Below are 19363 nucleotides of genomic sequence, written 5' to 3' on the forward strand. Positions count from 1 at the left end.
AAATGAGGTACACAGAGAGGTTATATGAATGTTGCAGCAAGTCAAGGGCCTGTACAGCAGGGGTGGGGAACCTTTTTGGGTTGGGGCCAGTGACACACAGAAAAATCAGTCAGTAGCCGCACACAAGTGAGTAGCAAAAAAGAAAAACCAAATCCTCACTGACATGGCCCCAGACTGAGAATAAAGACACTCCCCACATTGCCTTCACACACCAGAGCCTAGGGGGCCCAAACTAGTAGATTCTGTGTGCTCCAGCCCCATAGGACGGTTGGAGTATCAGCATGGGTTCCTCATTGGTGTGGGGAAGCTCCTGTGGGAAGCTCCGAGCCTCAGGGGCCAGATCCAGGCAGACCAGGAGCTACATCTGGCCCCCAGGCCTTAGGTTCCCCACCTCTGCTCTAAAGTTTGGGACACAGATGCCACCAAAAATAAGGAGAAAGAAAAAGACAAGCTTGGTACTGTTTCTTTAACATACATCTTGTTTTCCAAACATTTGGGCTTTGTGATGTCACGGTGTAAGTGAAACAATGAGAACACCAGGTTTGTGGAGTTAGATGTAAAATGAGAGCCAGACAGTTGTGTTGCAATCAGACAAAAATGAGAAGTCTGACTAGCCTCTTGTGATCTGATTCTTCCCCCAATAAAAGGTACAGTACTCTATCCATATTTCTAAATAGCATAGTTGTAACCATACACAAGGGCTGTGTCTACACTGGCAAGGTTTTTCTGGAAAATCATCTGATTTTCCGGAAAAACTTGCCAGCTATCTACACTGGTGTCAGCCGACGGTCAGGGCAGTGAGTCCCTTATGACCGGCTGAAGTTCTTTTAAATTGTGCTTGGTTCTGTTACAGCAACTGAAGGAGTCAGGTTAAAGCTTAAACAGTTACTATTTATTGTTACAGGGTAAACTTAGTTGTTAAATGCTACTACTGTGTTACAGATAACACAGACACTACAAAGGACAGGACAGAAATTACACTAATAAGTCACTTACAGGTACCATGAAACCCTTTGGTTCTCTGAGCTCTTATTAAATGCATGCAAAATAGACACATAGCAGGTATATATTCTCACCCCTGCGTTCCAGACTTGGCGTGGCCAGCGTCTTTCTCTCAATCCCTTGGGAAGAAGTAGGGCGAGGTTGGGCGTCCCACAGACCTCGGGAGACAATCAATACCTGCCAGCAGGTATAGATGATTGGAGCTCAAATGGGGTTGGCAGCTGAACCTCTTTTTATACCCCTTGGGTCATGTAGGCTTCTTCCTGGTTTCAAGTGGCCAATTAGGAAAAATGGCTTTGAATGCCAAGTTTCCCACGAAGGGTGCAAAGCATAATTTACACCTGGGAAAATGCAGACAATGGGCACCTCTGGGCGAAGATTCCTCTCCTGGGACAGTGCAGGTGTGTCAATTACTGGTACTAGCCATCAGGGCGACGGGAGGCCCCGGGTCGTCAGCTAGCCCATTTACTGTCTGGTTTCTGTTTATGGTAGAGTCAGGGACAGGCAGCAAACCTGTGTTCCCAGGGCATCAAAGGCTGACTGCCTTTCTCTTGCTCTCTTGGGGGGGGAAAAACAAGATGGGGCTCGTGGAAAAACAAGATGGGGTTTTTGTGTCTGGCTACAACTGGCCACTTGAATTTTCGGAAAAGCACTGACGATCTAATGTAATATCATCAGTGCTTTTACGGAAAAACTATGCTGCTTCTGTTTGGGCAAAAGTCTTTTTCCGGAAAACTGTTCCGGAAAAGGGCCGGTGTAGACAGCACAGTAGTGTTTGCCGCAAAAAAGCCCCGATGGCGAAAATGACGATCGGGGTTTTTTTGCGGAAAAGCGCATCTAGATTGGCTACGGACATTTTTCCGGAAAAACTGCTTTTCCGGAAAAGCGTCCTGCCAATCTAGACGCGCTTTTCCGAAAATGCTTTTAACGGAAAAGTTTTCCGTTAAAAGCATTTCCGGAAAATCTTGCCAGTGTAGACGTAGCCAAGAAGTTCTTTTTCAGGTCAGAAGCCATGGCATGCAAGCCCAGATGATACTCCCCTTCCCAGCTGAGCCTGCAAGCCAGAAGGGGCTTTAATTCCCAACAGCTACAGCTGAAATTATGCTCAAATTTGAGTTACGCAAATTGCATATCTTATTTTGATATACTAATTTTGAAATAGCTTATTTTGAAATTTCAAAATAAACTGCTATTCCAAAATGTCCCTAAGCCTTCGTGGAACGAGGTTACATGAGATCACTTTTTGAACTGAAGTGCAACCCAGGATCAACTTCAAACCCAAACACCCTTGTCCGCCTTCTCCCTGGCCCTTCTCCGAGGCCCTGCCCCTACTCACTCACTTTTATCAGGTAGGGGACAGAGGGCTAAGGGTGTGGGAAGGTGAGTGGGGTATGTTTCACTCCTCCCCCTAAAGCAAGGTTTCTCAATGGGGGATGGGGATGTTTGCCGCCCTTTTGGTCCCCAGCACCTGCTACATGGCTGAAATCTCGATCCCAGCAGCCCTTCCCACACTAAATTCCCAGCACCCTCCAGGCTGAAGCCCTGATTCAATGTGCCCCCTTGAATTCTCAGCACATACACACCCCATTCAAACTGATTTGTGGTGTCTCCTGAATCCCCCCCCCCTCTCTCTCACACACACACACACACACACACACACTGTTGAGGCCTCCCTGCTCCCTTCCACTCTCCAAGCCATGAGTGGTGGGAGTGGCAGGGCTGAGTCCTGCATAACCATTGTGCCCTGTAGGGGAGAAGCCTCCAGAGCGTGTGGGCAGAACTGTGGGTCTCTCTAGCAAGTGCAGTGCAGTCCAGGGGACAGTTCAATGGCTCGCTCTCTCCCTGCCCCCTGGCCAGGTCAGAGGCAGGAGTCTGAGCCACGGGGCAACTGCTCCTCTGGCTGGTGCCATGGCGCAGGCAGGCTGGTGCTCTCTCCTCTGCTGCTGGTGCTGGGGGTTGAAACTGCCTCTGAATTCTCTGCCCCTTTTGCTCACACAGCCCGTAAGGGCGGGCAGGCGGGCAGGCAGTGGCTGGTCACATGTGTTGGTGTTAGGCTGGGTGGAGAGGCAGGAAGAGGCAAAGTCAGGTAGGAGGAGAAGCAGTCCTGGGTACGGGGGTAGGATGGTGTCACCTAAAGTAGGGTTCTCAATGGGATTGCACAAGATTTTTGTGCCCGAACCCCTTCGCTCCCAGCAAGGCTGAGGTAGGCGCTACAGTGCTGAAGCATCAATACCCAGTGCACCTCCCTCCCAAGGGCTGATCCCAGCACTCCCCTCACTGGGCTGAAGCCCCAATCCCTGGTGTCTCCTGTCCCTCACTGAAGCTGGGAGCTGCAAGGCTGATTGCCCAAGCCCTGGGATCTCCCAGGGGGCTCAGGACAGGAGATGAAGGACAGAAGCCCCTATCTTCGCATGCACCCCCCAGGTGGAAGCCCAAAACCTTCGTCATGCACCCATCCCACACACACACGAGGCTGAAGTCCTGATCTCTGGTGTTCCCTCCAGCCAATGAAGCTGGGAACTGCGGGGCTGAAAGCAGGAGCCAAGAGGCTGAAGTCCTGATCCCCAGCCCCCTGTTCCCCACACTGAGGCCGAGAGCATCAGGGCTGAATCCCAGATCCCCAGTGCTCACCATGCAACAAAAAACCCCGAGCCCATGGGCAGAGCTGGGGGACGCTGGGGATGTTGCCCCCCCAAACTTCAGTGGACATGCAGGGCAGTTCTGGGCACAGACCCCCTCCCCCACTTCCCAGAATCTGACCAGTTTGGAGGTGGGAAGCCAGAGCTGGGCAGTGTGGGGCAGCTGTTCCTCTGGCTGGTGCCATGGAACTGGCAGGGTGGATTTCTCTCTTCTCCTGCTGCTTCAGAGGGTTGAAGCTGCCCCGCAGCTCCCAGCCCCCTTTTCTCAGACAGCTGGTACCAGGTGCCAGGGTGGCACACCCAGACCTATGGCTGGTAGAGCCCTCAGGGAACAGGGGCCTCAGGGAAGACCTCGACACACAGCATCTAGTTACTCCCTGGCCACACAACCCCTCCCTGCACCCTGAACTACCTGCCTGCCACACACAGCCTCTAGCTACCCGGTCCCTGCCCTCCTGGGTAATCCCCTGCTTGCACAGCCCCTAGTTACCTCCTAAGCGATCCACCTTGGGATATCCTAAGCTGCACCCCAAGCTATCCACCTTCTCACACACAGCCTCTAGCTGCTCCCTCCCTGCCCCTTGGGCTACTCTCTGGCTACACACAGCCCTTAGCAACTCACTCCCTACCCCCTGAACTACTTTCCACCTGAGCTAGCTGCTAGCTAGGTTGCTGGCTGCCAGCTAGGCACCCTGAGCTAGCTGCATATCTTTACACAGCCCCTAGCTACTCCTTCCCTGCACCCAGAGCTATGTCTGAGCGCACACAGCTTGTAGCTACCCCCTCCTGCACCTTGAGCTTTTTCAAACGTTTTGATCTGGGCCCCTCTCTTAGAGGCTGTGCTCCCCGCCACTACCAAGACAGGGTGGCCTGTTGGGGTGAATCAAGGTGGAGCTGGCTTAAGCCTGCTGGTCCTTCACCCAAAATACTACACCTATGCTTGAGCACACATACCCAGCTCAGACCCCCATGGTGCCCTTTCCCCCACTGGGCCCTGGAGTTTGTATAGCATGTTGGGGAGGTGGTTCCTGCATAGTTCTGATTGATTGACACTGAACTTGCTTGAATTTGAGCTATTTTACCTGATTTCCCATATTCACGATAGGGAGATGTGGTCACTCTAGTTTTAGCCATACCTGCTTTGGCTGTCTTACATATATTTCCTGCTGCCATCATGCAGTACAGGGTGTCCGCACTGTAAGTTGCCCCAGTATATATATCCATTCTGCACTAAAGTTGTTGACACTTGTAGGAACTGATGGGTTATAAGTCCTTCCATTCCCCACTCTTAAGTCGTGCAAAACATTTTTTTTTTTTTTTTTTGCACAAATGGAAGTCAGCTGCAGGAAAAATATTCCCCACTGTAAGTTGTTTTGCTATAAGTCCAAGTTTTCTGGAACATATCTTGGACTTATGGCAAGGACAGTCCGTAGTACCTTCTATACTGAATAGGGCAAGAGGACTCAGCCTTGAAATTTCTGGTGGTGGGTAAGAACTGCCATTTTGTTTTATTTCAGTAAAAAATTTTAAAGTGTGAGTGAAGGAGGAATTAACAATAACAAAAAACCAACAACAAAATCAGTTACCTCCAACAACTCCACTACCATGGGATACTTTGCCTTTTCCATTAAAGTCTAAAAACTGCTTTTGCACTGCTATTTTAGGTGATTATAACAAAATGAAAATAAGATACAGTGTGATTTTGGGTATGTGATATTTAAATGTTAACAAATGTCCAGGGTGACAAAGAGGAGTAGCTAATGTTGTCATTTTGATTATTCTGGTCACTTTGGATATGTCTACACTGCAGTTAAACACCCACCACTGGCCCATGACAACTAACTTGTGGTCTCTAGGCTCTGTATGCTAAGGACCTATTTAATTGCAGTGGACAATATGGGCTGTGGCTGGACACATAAGGGGAACGTCCCAGAGCTCAGGCTGCACTCCAAGTCCAAATATCTAGCCTGGCTCTAAGCTCTGTGGCTGTGTTTACATTGGCAAGATTTTGTGCAAAAGCAACTGCTTTTGCACAAAATCTTGCCACCTGTCTACAGTGGCCGCGAGTATTTGCGCAAGAACACTGATGTTCTACTGTATGAAATCAGTGCTTCTTGCGCAAACACTCTGACGCTCCTGCTCAGGGATAAGTCCTCTTGAGCAAGTGTTCTTGTACAAGATGCCAGTGTAGACACGTAACATCAATTTCTTGCGCAAGAAAGCCCAATGGCTAAAATGGCTATCGGAGCTTTCTTGTGCAAGAGAGTGTCTACACTGGCACGGATGCTTTTGCGCAAATGCAAATCTTTTGCGCAAAGGCACATGCCAGTATAGACGTTCTCTTACGCAAATACTTTTAATGGAAAAACTTTTCCGTTAAAAGTATTTGAGCAAAATCATGCCAGTGTAGATGCAGTCACATGTGAGTTTGAGTCAGCTGTCATAGGCCAACTGCAGGTATTTGGCCAAAATATAGACATGTCTTTAATCAATTCACAATAAAACAACAGACATACTCAACTTCCTGACCATTGCTAAAAGCCTCAATTGCCTAACGCTCCAGATAGTTAATGATAAACACACTACTCTCCCTAAACCTGACGGAAAATTAAAATTGCTTCATTAATTATGCTTATTTTGCTATCACCCCTCTCGTTTCCTTAGCTTTAAACAGGTTCCCTCACTATGATTTAACCTTCAGTCTCATAGTTTATCCATGCAGGAATCTGGTTATTGGCTTGTAAAATAAAGCTGCATTGACACTGTGTCAATAAAAGCTCTACATAGAGCAATATGACTAAAGAATGCCCATGAGCCATTTTTCATGGCAGTGAATTTGGTAGGACATAGGGTCAGATAGTCTCTGCACATCCAGTCCTGAAGATTGGTCTTGAGGTAAGAAGGAAAATTGTCCACCCATGGCTTGGGAGTGGCAGCCATGGAGCTGTCTACAATTAACCTGGCAGTACTAGATTGTTAATAACTCTGGGGAGCTTTTAGATGCTGGATTAAAGCTAAACTGCAGACACTACAATACAGGATAGTACAGTAGATGCTTTCTACAGTAATGGAAGGAGATTTTTCATCTTTTTAATTAATCCAGCCCCTGGCAAGGATCAGCTCAAAGAAATGATTGTTCTGTCAACATGGCGGTGTCTATACCATAACATAGGAATGGCCATATTGGTAAAACCAAAGGTGGGTAAAACCAAAGATCCATCAGCCCAGTATCATGTCTTCTGACATAGGGCTTAGGTCACCTTAATTATGTCTTTCATGAGCATGAATTTTTCACATCCATCATATAAACCAGATCTGAATCATATACATATATATATATGTAATAATGCATATATAAATATCTACATATATATTATGACAATACACAAGACACTGATAAATTGGAGAGTTTGAGTTCATAGGAAAATAATAACAGTTATCAGGGGATTGGGAGGGCTGACATGATGAAACTCCAAAATAGAGGTGCAGTTTGGCTATCATGAACAATAAGTGGATGTAAATATCAAACAAGGATAGAGACTATTTGGGACATTCCAAGGGAGGAGTTTGGACTGATGACAGCAGGAAAAGAGGTGGCAAGCTGTATGGGCCAGTGGTGCTTGGGCTCCACCAATGCGTGGGCCAGGTCTCTCACCTGTCCCGCTTCCTGCCCCGCATGTTTCCCCTAGAGTTTCCCCCAGCCCTGCCTGCCAGCCCTCATGCGCCTCCCCCAGCCTCACTGACTTGTGCCCTATGGCTGCCCCAAAGCCCCCTGCACTCCTTTGTTGGCTGCTGCTTCTGCAGCCTGACTATAAGGGAGCAGGGCTGGTGGCAGGCTGACTGCAGCATCTGTGGAGGGAGAAGGAGAGGAGGCACATGGAAGCTCCCTCCCCTCGGCAGGTAACTCGGAGCAGACTCCTTGTGTGGTTGGGTGAGTTCTGGTAGGGGGACGGCTAGAGGAGTCCTCTTTTCTGACCCCAGCCCTAGGACAGCCTGTCTGCTGCAGCCCAAAGTTTGACTTCCTCATCCCTGGCCCAGCCCCACCCCAGAGCTCTCATTCCCAGCCCGAGCCTTCAGGCCTGATACCCAACCCTCTGCTCATACTCCAAACCCCTCATCCCTACACTGAAACCTGTACTAGGGATGTTAAACTGAGGTTATCTGACTAATCATGTAGCTGATATAATTTGTATTGACTATTCTACACAATGAGTTGACAAGGACGCTCTACAGAGCTCTCCAGGAGCTGGCTCAAGCCGGAACTGAGCAGTCCCAGCTCATGCTGGCTGCAGGAGCCACCTGTGCTGTTTCTCTGCATTTTAAATGTAGTAAGAACTGCCAGGGCCCACTGCAGGGATAGGCTGCTTCACAGCAGCTTCCCCTATCCTCTCCCGCTGCCTGGAGGTGGGGGGGAGGACCAGGTGGCAGCATGGAAATAGTGCTGAGGGAACTGGCTTTTAAGCCAACTCCCCACCCAGCACTAGCTCCTGTTACTCCTAGGCTACATCTAGATTGGCCCCTTCTTCGGAAGAGGCATGCTAATTTCTAACTATGGAATAGGGAAATCCACGGGGGATTTAAATATCCCCCGCGGGATTTAAATAAACATGGCCGCCGCTTTTTTTCCGGCTTGGGGAAAAGCCGGAAAAGAGCGTCCAGACTGGTGCGATCCTCCGGAATAAAGCCCTTTTCCAGAGGATCTCTTATTCCTACTTCCTACTTTATTCTGGAGGATCGCGCCAGTCTGGACGCTCTTTTCCGGCTTTTCCCCAAGCCGGAAAAAAAGCGGCGGCCATGTTTATTTAAATCCCGCGGGGGATATTTAAATCCCCCGCGGATTTCCCTATTCCATAGTTAGAAATTAGCATGCCTCTTCCGAAGAAGGGGCCAGTCTAGACATAGCACTAGGGTTGCCAGGTGTCCGGCATTTTACTGGACAGTCTGGTTTTTGGGCCCTCTGTCTGGTAAAAAAAATTAGAAAACACTGGACATGTGCAATGTCCAGTATTTTCTGGTTTTGGAAGCCTGAGGGGGCGAGGGGAGTGGCTGGGAGGTGGGTCAGCGATTGGTGCTGGGAGCCTCTGGTTGTGTCTGAGGAGGAGGGGAAGCCCTGTCCCTGCTCCTGAACGCTGGTCAAGCGCATGGTGGAGCCGCAGCCAGACTCACTTTGCCAGGACCATGCGCGGGACAGGCAGCGCCCTGGAATCTGCACATGCCCGGGTCAGTCCCGCTCCCTGCCAGCTGATTCGCTCCCCCCTCCCCCCCCAGCCAGCCCTGCTCCAACCGGCCGTCCCTCCCCCGATCTCACCTGGCCAGCACCGCTGCCCCCGACCCACCCCTCCCCGGCCAGCCCTGCTCCCACCGGCCTCCTTCCCCCGATCTCCCCCGGCCAGCCCCGCTGCCCCAGACCCACCCCTCCCCGGCCAGCCCCACTGCACCCAACCCCCCCCCCCCCCGCTAGCTCTGCTTCCCATCCCCCCCACTTTCTCCCGGCCAGCCCCGCTCCCCTCCCAGCCGGTCCATCCCCCCCCATCAAGTGTGTCCGGTATTTTTTTTTAGACTACCTGATAACCCTAATTACTCCCACACACACACACACACACTGCGTCTATGAAGGGGCGAACAAGTAGTTGATACTCCAGTTGACTACTTGCTAACATCCCTAGCCTGTACCACAACCACTGTTCCCTCTAAACTGAGGGGAAGCACAGATTCACAGGTGATTAATCAGCCCTGCCCAGTCAGTCAGCTCCCTGCAGGGAGCCCTGATCCTCTGACTGGGCAGGGCTGATTAGTCATCTGTGAAGCTGGGCTACCTCACAGTTTAGAGGAAACACTGACCACAACTCTCTGCGCTAGCTCTGAACAATTCCCACACCCCAAACCTCATCCACATTCCCATCCACAAAGCCAGAACCCCAGTCCCCATATTTTATACATTAGGTATGTGGAGGTGGGCGGGACTTGAACCAGTTGTGGGTATCACAAAAATGTATACAAAGCTGATGCCCCTGGATGGGGAAAAAATTAAGAAAAGTCAAATTGTAATTTGAACATAAATCTCCTTTGGCAGCGCTATTTACTGTCCTGTGGCGCAATCTCCAAAGGAAAGTTATGGCATTTCCACTGCTAAAAACATTTAAAATTATAGGCTATGTCTAGACTGGCAAGTTTTTCCACAAAAGCAATTGCTTTTGAGGAAAAACTTGCCAGCTGTCTACACTGGCCGCTTGAATTTCCACAAGAACCCTGATGATCTCATGTAAGAAATCAGTGCTTCTTGCGGAAATACTATGCTGCTCCCGTTCGGGCAAAAGTCCTTTTGCGCAAAAGCTTTTGCGCAAAAGAGCCAGTGTAGACAGCTCAGATTTGTTTTGCACAAAATAGCCTAGATTGCGAAAATGACGATCGGGGCTTTTTTGTGCAAAAGTGCATCTAGATTGGCTACGGATGCTTTTGCGCAAAAGCATCCGTGCCAATCTAGACGCTCTTTTCCGCAAATGCTTTTAACGGAAAAGCTTTTCTGTTAAAAGCATTTGCAGAAAATCATGCCAGTCTAGACGTAGCCATACTGTATAAAACTCTGCGAAACTCACTTTACGGTTCAATCCTGAACTAGCAAAGAGGATGGGTCTTGGCCATCTCTAAATTCTATTATTAGAGGCTGTTGTGTGCAGAAGAACTTCATAAACTTCACTGAAGCATGCAGATGAACTGGGAGCACTTAATGCTAAAGAGGAAGGTTTTGAAAGAGGAGAGGAGGATGCTGCTGCAGTGTAAAGTTGAGAGGGAAAAAAATGCTTCAGCTGTAATGAAAAAAAATTCCCATGTAACCATGCCCTCAGTATTGGTTGCTGGAAAGAGAAAGTATGAATATTCTCTGTATTAACTAGCCAATCTGTCACAATGAAGGAAGCATTATCAATAGTTCCTCATCTGCTACGTAGCTACAGGGCATATTTTAGTTTGTTTCTACTGAGTGTAACCAGTGTCCTTCCACTGGTTCTTCCTCCAGTGTGATGGTGAAGGTTGTACCTTGTGCTCTCCATCTGGGAAGGCCTATCTTTTTATTAGAGAAGTGCCCCCTAGGATATTGAAAACAAATCCATTAGCAACTATGAGATATTGATATGAACAATGTTGACCCTCTGTAATTTATTGAATACATTTTGCAAAATACACTAATTTTTTTTAAAAACAAAATGGAACAGGTTTTCAAAATGTTTCAAAATAAACGGTTAGACTTTTCTGAGGATCAGAAAGGTGCTATTACTGAAGTGGGATTTTTTTTTTCTAACACACTGAAGAGACTTTTCTTACTGGTCAGCTATGTCATAAATATATCCATACAAAAGGATATAACAGCTCTGATAAAAGTAGGTGCTTTACTATGAGGACACACCCATATCCTACGTTAGAATACTTACACTGCAATGTAGTTGTACCTATAAGGGTCCAAGGATACCTGAGAGACAAGGCGGGATAGGTAATAACTTTTATTGGACCAACTTCTATTTATGAGAAACCGCTTTTGAGACACTCAGCCCTGAAGAAGAGCTCAATGTGTCTCAAAAGCTGCTCCCTCTTCCAATACAAGTTGGTCCTCTCTCACCTTGCCTCACAAGCATTTGCATTGCACTGACAATTAGGTTTTTAAAAACAGGCATTTACCCACCTCTGCATTGGGCATTGATTCCCACTTAAATGTGGGATGCAGACATCTTAATAAGGTACCCACTTTTATATGGAGTGGCCTGAACCACTGTATCTGTCAGTTGATAAAAAGAATAGCTGGAATACCATGATGATGAAGACTGCATTGTCAGAACAATAAGATCACTTGCTCTTAGCTAGGAAAACAACCAGTTAGTTGATCTTGCACTATTAAATATGTGCAATTTTTAAACTTGCAGAAATGCTTAGTGATTAGTTTTTTAGTCTTTCTTCACAGCTGATTATGAACACATGACTAACAGATGTTTTATTGAACTCTTTAAAAGTAAACTACAAGTAAAGTGCAGCTCTTAAAAAGCAGGCAAGGAGTTATGCAACTTCAGGGGAACAAACAAAAGATGAGAGATAGTAAAGCAGGCTAAGTTTTTCTGAAAATGCTGTACCTTTTCTTGAGGAAGGGTTCTCTAGGGAATTTTATCAGCCTTTAACTTTTCAAGGGCAATTTCTGGAACAATCTGGTTTCTGTATTGTTGAGAACTGCCACTGTGCAAACAGTGACTGCTTGACTCTAGTATCCTTTGACAGTAAGTAGTACCAGATGCTTCATAGAACGTTGAAAGAAACCCCTTCATCTGCTTACCTACAGGCTGGAGCACAAGATCTCAAAAAAAAAAAAAAAAGTGAGGCAATAACTAATATTAAACATAGGTCTGGAAATAGACATCCCCAGTTAGACATCCTCCCTTAGCGTTACATAAATTGTAAAACTCTTCAAAGCAGGTACTTAGTTATGTCTGTGCATGCAGTGTTGGGCCTGCTGGGGCTTGGCCCTCAAGGTACTACCACAGCACAAATTGATACCAGAAGGTTCTGAAGAATTTAGGAATCTTTTATACAATGTCTATCACAGTGGTCCCCAACGTAGTGCCGGCAGGCACCATGGCATCCGCCAGGCCATTTCTGTGTGCCCGCCGAGTGATCAGGGCTGGCCCTGCCCCCGGGCACGTGGCTCATAGGCGGCACCGGCCCCAGGTGCGCAGCACATGATCAGTGCCGGCCCCGGGCGCGCGGCGGTTATGTGGCCCCACTCCCGGGTGCGCGGTGTGAGGTCTGTGCTGGCCCCGGGCGTGCGGCGTATGGGCGGTGCCAGTCCAGGTGCGTGGCACAGGGGTGGCCCCGCCCCCAGGTGAGCGGCACGAGGGCTGTGCCGGCCCTGTGCTTGCAGCGTATGGGCAGCGCCGACCCGGGCGCGCAGCATAGGGGTGGCACCAACCCTGGGCGCGCAGCACATAGGTGGCCCTGCCACCAGGCGCGCGGCGCATGGGCGTTGCTGGCTCCTGGGTGCTTGACACAGGCGCTGGCTTCGGCTCCGGGCACGCAGCGCATGGGTAGTGGTGGCCCCGCCCCCGGGCGTATGGGACATGGGCTGTTACGGCAGCTCCACTCCTGGGCGTGCGGCACAGTTTCGGCGCCAGCTCCAGGAGTGTGGCGCATTGGTGGCGCCAGCTCCAGGCATGCAGTGTATGGGTGGCCCCGCCCCTGGGTGCCTGGTGTGTGAGCGGCCCAGACCCTGGGCACCCGGCAGCCCCAAAAGGTTGGGGACCACTGGTCTATCACAATGGGGGCCTGATTATGACTGTGGTGTGACTAGAATATAAGTAATACACAGACCACTAAATAAATTATTTCAGATGTCATTTTCCCCCTTCCTTATATGAACTATATGGGATTCAGCATAAATATATGTATTTTTAAAATACTCTGAACTGTCTGTATAGGTTAAATTACACTGGAAGCTGGCAAGAACCTCGGGTGTTGTGAGTATTGACTAGGCCTTGGCAAATATTCATGTATTTTGTTACACTAGTTTCATTAGAGAAAACTAGGAGTTTAATCTATCATAGAATCTATGTTGCAATGTGTAGATTAGATAATCACTCAGAAGCTTGTACAGTATACTTAGCTAGAATGATGATGAATACTAAACCAGTTGGGGTTCTTACTGCACTGCTTGTGTGACTAGGCAGGGCTGAAGGTGGGATTTTTGTGCATGTCCTATCTCTTTTCAGTCTCAAGCTGCTGTGACAGACCTAGAAAGCCTGACAGGTCTGGGACCCCGGTCATTTGCGGTGGGAGGGAGGGAGCAAAGGACCAGGTCTATTCCCCACCCCCATTTCTTAAAAGCTGGCTGGAGTGAGTGTGCCATTGGGGGGCCCTGCTCTGTGTCTATGTCCTACTAGCAGCAGGACGCCCCCCTGCCCCCCAAGGTCCAGGCAGGTCTGCCCGGAAGGGAAGGTGGGCGAGAGGGGTCGGTTGCGGAAGCGGGAGCTCGCAGGGAGGGGTCGGCTCGCGGGCTCAGATCCCTGCGGGGAGGCTCGTTTGCGGGATCTGGGGGTCGAGGCAGAGGCGGGGGGAGGGGTCCGGACGGTGCGTGTTCGCTCGACAGCCGGGGAGGGGTCGCGCTGTCTCGCAGGAGGTTCGTGGGGGGGGGGGCGCCGCCTCGCCCTGTGCCAGCCCCCCCTGCGCGTCGCGGGCGGCTGGACTCCTTCCATTCGCCGCTGTCACCGAGTCCCCCGCCCTCCGCTCCGCCCCGTCAGCTGTTGCTAGCCAGGGCCCGGGCCCCGCGCGCCGATTGGCCGCCGCCCCGCGCCGCCCCTGCCCCTATATAAGGCGGAGCTGCTGGGGCACGAGCCGTTGCTGCCCGGGTCGCGTCTGGTGGCTGCGCGCGGGATGGTGCGGGGCCGGCCGTGCACCGGGGCACCGAGCCGCCTGCGCCGGGGGCCGGCCACGGAGCGCCCGTGAGCCAGGGTGAGTGGGGCGGGGCCGCTGCCCCCGACGCCAGGGGGCCGGGCCGGTGCGTGCTGCCGGGGAGGCGGGTGCCTGCCTGCTGGCCCCACGGGGGGCGGGCCGGGTCGCTCCCCTGCAGGCAGCGCTCACGGGCCGGGTGGCGGGCGCCGGGGCTGTGGCGGGGCGGCGGGGCGCTTTGTCCCGGGCTGGGGGGGTGGGGCGCTGCCGTCCTCGCGAAGTCCTTTAGTCGGTTCAGCCATTTCTAGTCCCGTCTCCCGCCCGGCGCGGCAGCCCAGCCCCTGGAACTGCAGCCCGCCCCCCGGGAGCCGTGGCCCTGCACGCAGGCTGCTTTCCTGCGGCTCTTTGTGTCTGCTGCGGGTCCAGCTGGCTGGCTCGCCCCTGCGTTTCCCCCACCCGGCCCGGGAGGGCGGGGATATCCGCTCCGAGCGCAACCTACAAACAAAGGGGAGGGGGAGGCGGCCTTGAAGCTGGAGCTTCCCTCGCGCTGTCGGGGCTGGCTCTGGCGCTTGCCGGCGGCGGAGCTCGTCGCGCCCCTTCCCGTGGGAGCAGAGACGGGAAGCCCCCTCCCCCACTCGCAAGAAGCGGCGAGCTCCCCCGTATCGCAGCTTAGCGTCCCGGCCTGCTTGCTGCCATCGACCCCGCTGGGCCACTAACACTGCCCCGCCTGTCCCTAATGCCCGGTTCTGCAGTGCTCGGCACCGTCCGGACAGGTAGCATTGCGAGCCACCCCCGCTGTGCGAGTCAGCTGCCTCTCCTGGCTCACGGGCTCGTCTGCTGTGGAAATAGTTGGGGTGATTGAGTCACTGAAGCCCTGGCACGGATTCCCAGCCGCTGAGCCCCAGATCCGTTTCCCTGCGCTGTCTGGATACATCATGCTTTTCTCCATGTGCCCCCAGCTCCGCCCCCCTCCGAGCCCATACGCAGTCTCACCTTGTGGAGGTGGTTTGTAGCAAATGCACATTGCTGTCTGACAAACGTAGCACCCTTGCTTTCCAGACTCTTGTAGAAGAAAGGTTGCATCTTTAAACAAGCTGCAAAATTCAGGAGGCAAAGGGGATTCAAATTTTCACCTCCTCGCCCCATTTGGTGTGAGGTGAGAAATCTTAGACTCATATTAAAACTACAGTTGCCATGTTGTATCTTCTCCTGATTGCCTCAGCCTTGTGGCCTGCCGTTTTTTTAAAAAGATACCTGTATATAGGGTACTCTTTAGGGTGAAATGTAGTGTATAGAGGAGTAGATATTTATAAAACCCTCTGAGTTTAAAACATATTTAGGGCTGCTAAATTTGATTGGGGGTTAGTTTCTAAGAAGTTTTGTCTTCCATTGTTGAAGAAATGACCAAACCCCTGCCAGATCACCTGGAAACATATTTGAGTTATGGTTATAATGTCATTGGACTGTCTTGATATTAAACCTAACTTGTCTGGACATCTTAGCTGTTAAATACTGTCAAAATGACTACACATTCCAAAAATAAGTCTCTGTATACACCTGCAGTGTGTGTGCGCTGTATGTACGATATAGCACACTTTCTTCCTGGCAGCAATGCAGGTGCAGACCTGTCTGTAAACAGACCATACAGCTTTTGAATGTTAGTCTGTGAAGAATGCAGCTAGTAACCCCCTAGTCCACTTCCCACTTGACTCCTTTGTAACCTGCTTGCAGATAGCACAAACTAGCAGACAAGCTTTGCCCTTTCTACACCAAGGACTATCTGTGTGCAGATATAGTTATGTAATTATATCAGCAGGCAAAGGACAGAAAAGCAAAGGGCAAAAATGAATCTTTGATGCATCACCATGTTTAGAGACTAATGCAGTGTAACCCAGAGTAGTTGAGGGACATTGGCAGAGAGGATTTATGCCCTATGCTTGGTCTGTGCTTAAATGCTGCAGTGGCACTACTGCATGCTGTAATGCTTCAGTGAAGAGGCTGCTTATGCCAACAGGAAGTGCCTTTAAGAGAGTAAGTAATCCAGCTCCCTAAGAGGCAGAACTATGTTGATGAGGGTCTTCTCTAGTCTTCAACTGCTGCAACCAATTGCATTTGGCTAACTGGGTGGATCAGGCTATTAAATTACTGCCTCTCTGTGCATTTCATTTTTTGTAGCTTTCAGAGTGTAAACATTTTCAACTGCTTAAATCCATCAAACAGGTATCAAGCTTTTGTTGGTGAAATTATATAGGTCTCAACCCCCCTTAAGAAATGGGGATTAGAGGGTCTGATCGCAATGAAGCATCTTGCCAAGTCAGTTCTTCAGAAATGAGGGTCTAGTGCCAGGCAGGGCTTGGTCTATCTCTAGAACTTAGGTTGAACTAGCAGCATTGCTCAGGGATGTGTGTGGGAGAATTGCATCCTGTGTGAAATCCTTAGTCCTGTCCTGCCCCCTCCCCCCATGCAGCTCCCACTGTGGATGCAGTAAGGTTGACAGAAGAATTAGCTACTGCCTCAAGGGGATGGATTTATTATGGTGGGGAGGGAATAACTTCCTTCACCATAGGCAGTGTCACCACTAGAGTAGTGCAAAAGCGGCGAAGTCCTGTGGCACCTTATAGACTAACTGAAGTGTAGGAGCATAAGCTTTTGTGGGCAAAGACCCACTTCGTCAGATGCATGGGTCTTTGCCCACGAAAGCTTATGCTCCTACACTTCAGTTAGTCTATAAGGTGCCACAGGACTCCTCGCTGCTTTTGCAGATTCAGACTAACACGGCTACCCCTCTACTACTTGACACTAGAGTAGTGTAACTGTTGCAGCACTTGTAGTATAGGCACTCAGAGATGCTGAGTGCCTTGTTTAGTTGTGGGGATGGATTCAATAGTCTACTGAAACATGCAATTGGTATTAACCTTACTTCAGTTCAGAACAATAAATCAAGGCTTGACTAACAGTATATATTAAAGGACAAAGTTGAACACTGGTATTTTTTCTTTCTATGATAGTGTACTGAGACATTGTAATTTTAGTATGTCTCTTATTGACACTCCATAAAGATGAAATGGGCGCTAAAAAGGACCTCAAATTTTGATAGGGATGTTGTCTAAACAAAAGTAACTGCAAATAAATGCCCTATGTATTGGCTAGCTAAAAATTGGGTTCCTGCTGCTGAAATCAATATAAACTTGATTAGATGTCAGTAGGAGCAGGCCTTTCTCATGCAAATTCCCCTTTAGTTTGCAATCTAGTACCATAAGTATGCTTAAAATGAGGATAGTAACTGAGAACTGTCAATGAGAACTATTCAGGCCTCCAATCACCTACCTGTTGTCTATTGATCACAAAAATATAAAATCCTGTCAAATTTAACTTATTTAATCCACTCAACATGGATAGATATCTGCATGCAGTTACAGTCCTATGTGCTACACTTGACAAATGTGTTCAGTAGGAATAGCAGTTATGAAGTATTTTAAGTTCAAGGTTATTAACAAAGTTTAACCTATTTGAAAGCTAAGCTTGTTTCCTTTTGAAAGTTATCCAACAGTAAAGAGCTTAGTTATGGGGAGGGAATTTTCCTGGCAGAAAGTTGCCTCTGAGAATATCTGCATTTAAAGAACTAACAGCAAATGAGCCCAGTTTGTGGCTAAATGGATATATAATGGTAATCTGTCAAAATTATTAGTTTAACATGCACCTCTGTTTGATACATGATACAAAGACCAGGAAAATGAGGATTCTGTTTAAATGGAAAGTAATAGTTAGTTCTGGGAGAATTCTGCACCACTGCATGCATGCAGAATTCATGTCTCCCTACAGATTTCTTTGCTTCCCTTTGAAAAATGGATTTCTTACAAGGAAGCTGCAAAAGCAGTCATCCCTCCCCAGCACCTTTGGCACCCAGAATGCTGGCTGGTGTCTCCTACTCTGCACCAGGCTCAGCTGCTAGTCCTAGCTGACAAGGGATCTCCTTTCTTGGGACTAGATTAGGTTCACCCCCAGAAGCTTCCCCAGCTGCAGGAAGTGCCATATACCTCTCCATCCCTACTTCCTGTCGCATTGCTCTTCTCTCTGGGAGGTCACTGTACATGGAACTGCTCACCTATCTGCCATGTCACCCCTTCATGTGGCTCAAGCACTGAGACTCTTGCACTCAAACCCCCACCCTGACTAGCATCATCCCCCTGTACCACTAGGACAAGGGCCTAAGCACCAAGCTCCACTGAGCACCCCAGACCACCCTAATGAGCCCCAACCAACTTTTCCTAGACCTTCTCTCGGCACCCCCCCCCCCACTGAGCCATCTGCACCCAGCTTACCCCACCAGAAACATCTCACCCCCACCTGGATCCCCTCCACAATTGAGCCCACATCCAGATCTGGGGACAAGGGCTAAGCATGTGTGAGCCTTCTTCTCTTCTCTCCCCCCCTCCCTTCTCCCCCCCCCCCCCCATTATCTTGGTGTGCCTAGACTAGCCCTTGTGATGTTAGTCATCCCTGTGGAGTCTGTATCCTGTGGGGAGGATAATGGTGCTGCCGAGTGGTCTATGCAGCCAGTGGCCTGTATGCTCCTCATGGACATGCTGGAGCCTCTCTGATTATTATGTTAAACAGAATTTTAAGAGTGCTGGGTTTTAAGTTTTGTGCAGAATTACCTTTGGATTAAATATCCTGGCTGCTGAGAATAGTGGATCCTCGTCTAATTATGGTTTGTATTGGCACAAACATGTATTTGATTATAGTTGATGCATGACACAAATGGCTTCTTCATTTCTATATAACGCAGACAATGAAGGTTGGGTAGTGAAGATGCCAGTACAGGCAGTCCCCGGGTTACGTACAAGATAGGGACTGTATGTTTGTTCTTAAGTTGAATTTGTATGTAAGTCGGAACTGGTACATACTGTAGGGGGAAACTCTAGCCAAACATTTCTCCAGAGCTCAGTTTTATTCTCCCACACCTCACTTCCCTCAGTCCTTTATTCTCAAGCTGAGGTGTCTGCTGAGAAGCCGCTCCACGTCTCCCTGGTCTGCTGGGGGGAAGCAGCTAGTGTGGGGTTGCCTCACCCCGTTTGTAAGTAGGGATCCGATGTAAGTCGGATCCATGTAACCCGGGGACTGCCTGTACTTATTAGTGTCCAATTGACACTTGCTGCTCTAATAGATTTTCTTCGTAGTCTTTTTCTGGATTCTCCACTGAACATCACTTGTCTTGTACTGGTGTTGAGTCTTGAACGGTGTTGCACAGGGGCGGATGAGAATGCCGCAGGGCCCCGGGCAGCAAAATTTCGCAGGGCCCC

At 49.6% G+C, this 19363-nt stretch overlaps 1 protein-coding gene across 4 annotated transcripts in view; it reads left to right on the forward strand.

Annotated features, from left to right (window-relative positions):
• The first annotated feature begins 531 nt into the window (after positions 1-531).
• Positions 532-19363, forward strand: part of SNN (stannin) — a 37484-nt gene continuing 18652 nt past the window's right edge. Inside the window, exons 1-2 of one of the 4 annotated variants that reach the window (XM_089782293.1) lie at positions 561-647; positions 13094-13132. The gene's annotated coding sequence lies outside the window, so the exon portion shown is untranslated. Of the gene's footprint in view, positions 648-13093; positions 13133-13964; positions 14124-15119; positions 15217-19363 lie in introns of those variants that run through there. The other 3 variants (XM_089782291.1, XM_089782292.1, XM_025190144.3) reach the window with 3 other exon arrangements.

This window comes from Pelodiscus sinensis, chromosome 15, assembly GCF_052426305.1.
Source record: "Pelodiscus sinensis isolate ZL-2025 chromosome 15, ASM5242630v1, whole genome shotgun sequence".
NCBI lineage: Eukaryota > Metazoa > Chordata > Testudines > Trionychidae > Pelodiscus > Pelodiscus sinensis.